The 6,739-nt window shown below is 41.2% G+C and overlaps 1 long non-coding RNA gene across 1 annotated transcript; it reads right to left on the bottom strand.

The window, feature by feature from the left end:
• Positions 1-1,327: 1,327 nt before the first annotated feature.
• Positions 1,328-5,283, bottom strand: LOC103360110 (uncharacterized). Its single transcript, XR_520340.1, has 2 exons — positions 5,206-5,283; positions 1,328-1,815 (listed from the first exon to the last, which is right to left on the bottom strand). It is a non-coding gene; the product is annotated as an uncharacterized LOC103360110 (long non-coding RNA).
• Positions 5,284-6,739: the final 1,456 nt, after the last annotated feature.

The raw sequence follows: 6,739 nt of genomic DNA, 5'->3' as shown, positions 1-6,739 counted from the left end.
CAGCAGGAGCATCAGTATCAACCCAATAAAATGACAACGACATACAATAAACTCACCAACTTCGCCAAATAGAAGCAAAGGCCCTAAAGGTCCGGCAGGCTGACGTCACCAGGGTTCAGAAGAGCGTCTGCGTCCTCTCTACGGCCTGCTTGAAGCAAAGCTGCAGCTCATCACACACGCCGACTTCCAGGAGAAAGACTCAGATCTCCATCCTGCAGGAACTTGACGTGGAAGTTTATTTTTGATTATTTGAACACAAACTCCATCCTCCTTTCTCTCCTCATGATGAGTTCAGTCACTCTGTTGAGCAGCTAATCCGTGCGTTTCACTTCCAACAATAAGTCCTCTTCTATCTCCATGGAGGCTGAAAGTCAGGTCTGTCCAGTCGTGTTTCGAGGGCCGCAATACTGCATGTTTTAGATGTTTCCTTCTTCCAACACACCTGATTCAAATGATCAGGATCATTATCAGGCTTCTGCAGAGCTTGATGATGAGAAGATCATTTGAATCAGGTGTGTTGGAAGAGGGGAAACATCTAAAACATGCAGGATTGCGGCCCTCGAGGACTAGGATTCGACACCCGTGGGTTAAAGCAACAGTTTCATTGCGAAGCATTTGAAGCTGGCAACACATGATGGCTGAAATATGATTGGGTAAAAGCTCTGATATAAACATACACTGCTAGAAGCACCACAGCCCACAGACACGAAATGAAGAAAATAGACAACTGGGAATCATGTTAAAAGAATAATGGGAAAATATGACAACGTAAGTCAGTGATTCTGATAGAGTTTAGGCCAGCAGAGAAGGCTTTAGTCCTACACACAAGGGCTGAGCAAAATATATTTTTTAAAAGCAACAACAGTCTAAACCTGACACTTAACCCAAGGGTTTTATAAACCACACTGTGATTCCTGAAGGGCTACATATATCCTTGAGTCAAATGTTAAGCTAATATTTAATCCTGAAGGCGACGGGACTATTCCTTTTTCGGTTCTCAAAAATCCTCTCATCCAAGAGGCTTCTTCGGTTGTTCCCGACTACCGGTGAATCCCAGATATAAAAACTGTCACCACCCCCCTCCCACAACTCACATCACCGCCCTGAACACTCGCAAACCTCAGGGAAGACTCAAGGTGCTCGTGGTGTTGAAACTTTCTGGGAAGTGACTGATAAGTGGTGAAGTGGCAAAAAATAATGATAATAATTGGGTTTTTCTTTTTAATTTTCCCATTGTTTTACCACCTGGCGAGTGTGGGAGCAGCGTGTCAGACTCGCAGCCTTGTTTTCGGTTCATTGAATTTATTAAAAAAACCAACTAAACACAGCTGCTTCAGTGTTTTATTTTTTTAACTGTAGCACTGCAGATGCTGCTGAGGTGGTGTTTGTTGCCGTCTCCCCACCAACATGCAGATCTATCGACTATACAACTAAACTTAAACGTTTCACATCAATCTCCTCTCAAGCAATCTGTCTTTCCATGACCTCGATGATTAAGAGTCTACAGACATTTTTTTGCTTGATATTTAAAGCGTTCTGGATATCTGGTATTTAGTCATAATATCATACAGTTTCTCCGGCATGCTAAACACACTCCACACGCCGCTCCACACTCGAACACGCATGAAATGTCACTTGTTACCGTGAGTAGATTTTTAATATTCATTGAAAGCCATTTGGGCGACACTCGAAAAAAAAAACTTGTCCTTTGCTTTTTCCCCCGGAGTCGCGGGGGTTAGGAGCGTGTATTTGAAGCCCTTAATAATGTTTCTTTGCTTCGCCGTGTTTCAGATCTCTGTCTTCAAGCAAGTCCACCTGTAGATACAAAATGGCACGTCATGAATATTAATGTAAAATGTCCAATAAACATTAATGAGGCAGTGGAAAGAAGAAAAAAAAAGCCCTGCTGATGAAAATACCCACTCTCTTAAAGAGCCTATTTTGCGGTGTGCAGCTGAAGAAAAATAGCTTGTTAGAGTTATAGGACATAAAGTGGCCATCTAGGGACACAGACATTTTTACAGTCTATTAATCTATGAATAATTAAAAGCTCTCAGTTTTCCCAGAGGAGATTACAGCACTTTGTCTTTCAATACAGTAACTTGTTTAGCGGTGTCCAAGTGCAGCACACTGCAGCCTCTATTGTCAGGAGGCTCCGAGCCCCCTAAAAAAACCAACACCTGCACTACATTTTTACAAATAGGTCAGAAAAGAGGCTGCGACGCTCCCGCTATTGGTTTTGTTTAATTGGAAGCGACAAAAAAAAAATGCAACTTTTTCTTTTCGCTTGTTATTTTTATTTCAAAGTGACAAGAGATGACTTTCCTGTTCCATTTTACCGCAGATAAGATTTTTATTTTTCATCATCTTTTACACGGGAAAGTATTAAAATCATTTGTCATTATTCTGTCACCATTGTAATGCAACAGGATTGAGGATACACAGATTTTTTTTTTTTTCTCTCTCCAGTTTTCTGAGCAGTGGAAGAGATGTCCAAACAGCAGCTGTTATTGCTGCTTTGCTTTGCTTTGAGATTTCAAATGCTCGCTCTCAGAGCCGGTGACAGTAAACAATGCTCCGGCGTGCAGATGACAAAAACAAATAGTTTCCAATCTCATCAAAGGCCAAGCGAATTGAGGTGGATTTAGAGCCAAGCTGCCACCGTGCGTCGAGTGTGTCGCAGATAAAAATATATTTCTTCCACGTTTAATGGTTATTCTAATGTTATTCGACTCTGCTGGTTCAAATATGGGTGCGATGCCGTTAATCCCAATCAGTATGTTGATGTCAGTGATGGAATTCGGTTCAAATCAACTGACAATGTAGATTTTAAAAAAACACGTCTCGGATGGAAATTAAAGAGCACGTTCTCGTAAAAGGGAGGTTTGAAGGATATGCTGATGTGGCTCATCGGGAGGGCGTTTCAAACTGAGGGGAAGCACAGGCCTTTCATTGTTATCAGCAAAAAAAAATTCTCAAATTGATTCTAGAACTCACGGGGAGAACGAGAAGGGAGGAATCTGTGGGTGTAGTAAGTGTCCTGTCTCCTGTAATTAGATAAAAAGCCTCTCAGCAGCAGCAGCATTCTGGATGAGCTGGAGGCGGCTGATTGACTCGTGGAAGCCCAAAATAAAAAGGAATTGTATTGGTCCAAATGAGATTGTTTGAAGGTGGGTGATTGTCAAAAAGATGGTTAAAAAACATAAATAAATAAAAAAAAGAGCAGCTTCATTTTTCTGAAGAAGAAAATTCTAGTCATGTGAATTTTAATGTAAAATTTTCCAACTCAAGTCTGAGAACTGAAAAAAGGAGGCTGGTTTCTCAGATTTATCTTTTTTTTCTTGTTCTAGGATTGTTAATCAAAAATGAATCTTTCAGCCGTGGTTTAGAATAATTAGAGATTTAGTCCTCGATATGTCTGATCTCCTCAAAGAGATTTAATGATGTGATGATGACTGTATACCACAAAGCAACAGAGACTTCTAAACTGACTTTCTTTCATCTGTTTCTTTAATATCACTGGTTTCCGGTGATTGTGAAGAAGTGTAAGCAACGCTCTGTTTAGCAGTCATTCTAGTAACTCTACTATGTAGGACTTTACTGTATCGCAGTAAACATCAGTGTTGCAACAGAAAACTACACATGAAGCAGGATTTGATCTGTATCACTCACTGATGCCCTTCAGTGGTGGGAACTGCATGACGGAGATGCTCCTCCTATTTCACATTACAAGTCTGGTTGCTCAACTTATTGCTCAGATCCAATCTGATTTTTTTTTTTGTTTGGAATTTCACAATATTTTATTTAAAAGTGGCAGGTATCAAGTTCCAGCTTTAACTACTCGCAGTCAACAACAAGACCGCACACTGTTGTCCGGAAGTAGAGGGTGTTGAAGTCAACGTTTACAACCTCATTTATAAACTGATGACACACAGCTAAAGCGAGCAAATGTGTGAGGAGTGTCACTCCAAATACGTATGAGGTCTAAAGGCTGATTCTTGCTTTTCATTCACCCAAAGCTTGTGACTCTGCAGACTGTCCACACTACAAGCATGTCGACTGCACATGTACTAAAAAAACAAGTGATGCTCAAAACAAAAATTAGATGTAAGGAGAGAATTCATCTTTAACAGAGTAAAGCCCACTACTCTCAGCATTTTCAGTCATCCCAGACGAAAGATAACAATTGTAAGGGAATCATGGCGATATCTTTGGTCTTGGCTCTAAGTTGGTGGTCGTACATCGACTGTGAGACAGGTTCAAGGACGGCCGTTGTCATAGTCTTGCAACCAAAGAGATGAAATGACAGTGTGATCATCTCACAGTGAGACTGCTGCATCAACTACATAACAAATAGAAACACAGAACGAAATGACCTACTGATCAGCGCAACACTGGCGTTGAATGCTTGTAGATGCTAACAAGTACTTCAAGCTCCCTTTGCAAAATTGGCATCCCATGTTGGCCTCTCTTTCTGAGCCACGACCGTGTCCATATTCTTGTCCTTCTCCTTTTTTTGGGATTTCTCTCCAAACACATAAATGCCACGAGGGCGAGGGCTCCGTTTATGCTTCGCTAGTTTCATTTTCGTGGATGATTGGCGCACGCTTTTATTCTTGTGCATCCACGTCAACTCACGTACATCGTAGGCTACGATTCAGCTTGCACTTTCATTGTGCAATCTGCACACAGCAAACTTCATGTCGTGCCCAAAGTTTATTCGATTCATGTCGCACAGTGTAGCTAGCTGTGAACTTATAAGACTGTTAAGATCGCACAGTTTGTAGGCGGCGTAAAAGTAGTATTCCCTGCTAGAGTTTTGGACTTGTTTTAATTTGTACATGCTATCCATCAACAGAGGCCAAGACACGATGGGACGTTGTAAATTCTCAAGAAGTCCTGTGCTATGTCTGTCCACTATGTTCCCTACACCTTATGATTAATCGCTGACAGGATGCTACAGCCCAATCTGTACAACACAAGGGGGGATGCAGAGTTTGCATAGCAGCAGGTCAAGACGATGAACACCACAGCACAGTTATATTTACAAAGACGCTCCTATACCAAGTGTCAACGTGTACCTCAGGCATGGCTGAACTTTTTTAGAAACCATTCTCCCTCTGCTATCAGTGAGCGGTAAAGAAGCAACATTTAACCATAGCAAGACTGAATATTTTCCATTTTGCAGCTTAGTCGTGATCTTACCATCTTAAAACACTCTGCTGAAGCCTGGTTCGCGGAACAGCAGCTTGTTCTCCCGGCTCTTGCCTCCTTCAGGATCGGGCTCTTGCTCATATCTCTGGTCTTACATCTCCAGGTGCAGCCATTACTCACTGTAAATAAGGAAATTTGCATTATTCATTCGGTAGTATTCCAATTGGCTGGAGGTGAACCTGGGGCCACACTCGCAGCCTATTGGAATAGGTGTCACCATGAATAATGCAGATTTTATGTAAATAGCTTCCAAAAGAGCTGGAGGACAGAGCGGCTGTGAGGAGAGATGGATTCAGAGGAACCTTAACAACTTTTGGTGAAATAAAATGTCACAAATCTGTTTAAAATAGTAGATCTGGAAATTAGTCAGCAGGGCCACAATATGAGATCTTAAAAACAAAAACAAAGAAAGCAGACTATGCAGGAGAGCTGGGAACCCATCCCTCGACTAAAATCCCCATAATTTGCCAGATAAGCAAGATAAACAAGTTTTATTAATTATAAATGCGAAGAGGCAGAGAAGTCATTTGGGACACAATAATAAAACACATACAGAGACCTCGTCTACGGATGACTGCTGAATTCTCAAAACAGGAGAACAGGTGCAAGTAATAACATTAAAATTGTTCTTTTCCATTCAGGTGTGCCAAAAGTGGTGAGCCAGCATGAACAATAGCAGTATATATATTTGTTATTGCCACACATAAATAGAATTCTAATGTGCCTGAGATGTTAAAATGTCAGTAAGGTACGGTTGTAACAGACAGCTTCGTTCTCGTTCAGCTCTTCCAAAAGGTGGTCCGTGTCAACCCAAAGGAGGTAGAAATACTGGATTTGTTTAACCGCCATGTCCTGGAGACCTTTTCAAAAGCATTGTTTATCACCGTGACACTACACGACCCAGTTTTATTTTAAAAAGTGTTTATAGGAACAATTCTGACCCGATGGCAAGCTGTTATAAATGAAGATTACTTTTCTTTTGTCAGAATACAGTGAAATTATTATATTTTTTGCTTTATATCTGTGATTGCTGTTGTTATTTAGATTGAATTTTTTGTAAGTGTAGTTTTATAACAATTTGCTGTACATTCAGTTTCATTTTTATTTTTTTAAGTACTACCTATGAAAGGGTTATGAAACTTGACTAATTCTCTACATTTTGGGATTAGAGGAATATATATTTATTGGGCCTTTGCCTTTAATTTAGAGCAGTAGAGAGAGACAGGAAAGGGGGAGAAGAATGGGGGGAGACCTGCAGCAAAGGGTCGTGAGCGGGAGTCGAACCCACGACCGCTGCATCAGGGACCCCTGTTTATGGGTCGCCCGCTCAACAGGTGAGCCATAGGGGCGCCCAAATATACCATTATTAATACAGTGGATTAATACAGTGGAGTAATGGAGGCCTTAGCAGTGCATATTAGTGCCATAGACTATAAAAGATGGACGTAGCTACCGTGACGTCACCCGTTGGTTTCTGCACTGAGAAAATGAAGCCAGGGTTTTGCTACTTCCTGGTTGACATCTT

The sequence above is a fragment of the Stegastes partitus genome, unplaced genomic scaffold (genome assembly GCF_000690725.1).
Source record: "Stegastes partitus isolate 25-593 unplaced genomic scaffold, Stegastes_partitus-1.0.2 Scaffold415, whole genome shotgun sequence".
Taxonomy (NCBI): Eukaryota; Metazoa; Chordata; class Actinopteri; family Pomacentridae; genus Stegastes; species Stegastes partitus.
The sequence above is the reverse complement of the archived record's forward strand: the minus strand, read 5'-3'. Positions and strand labels throughout refer to the sequence as shown.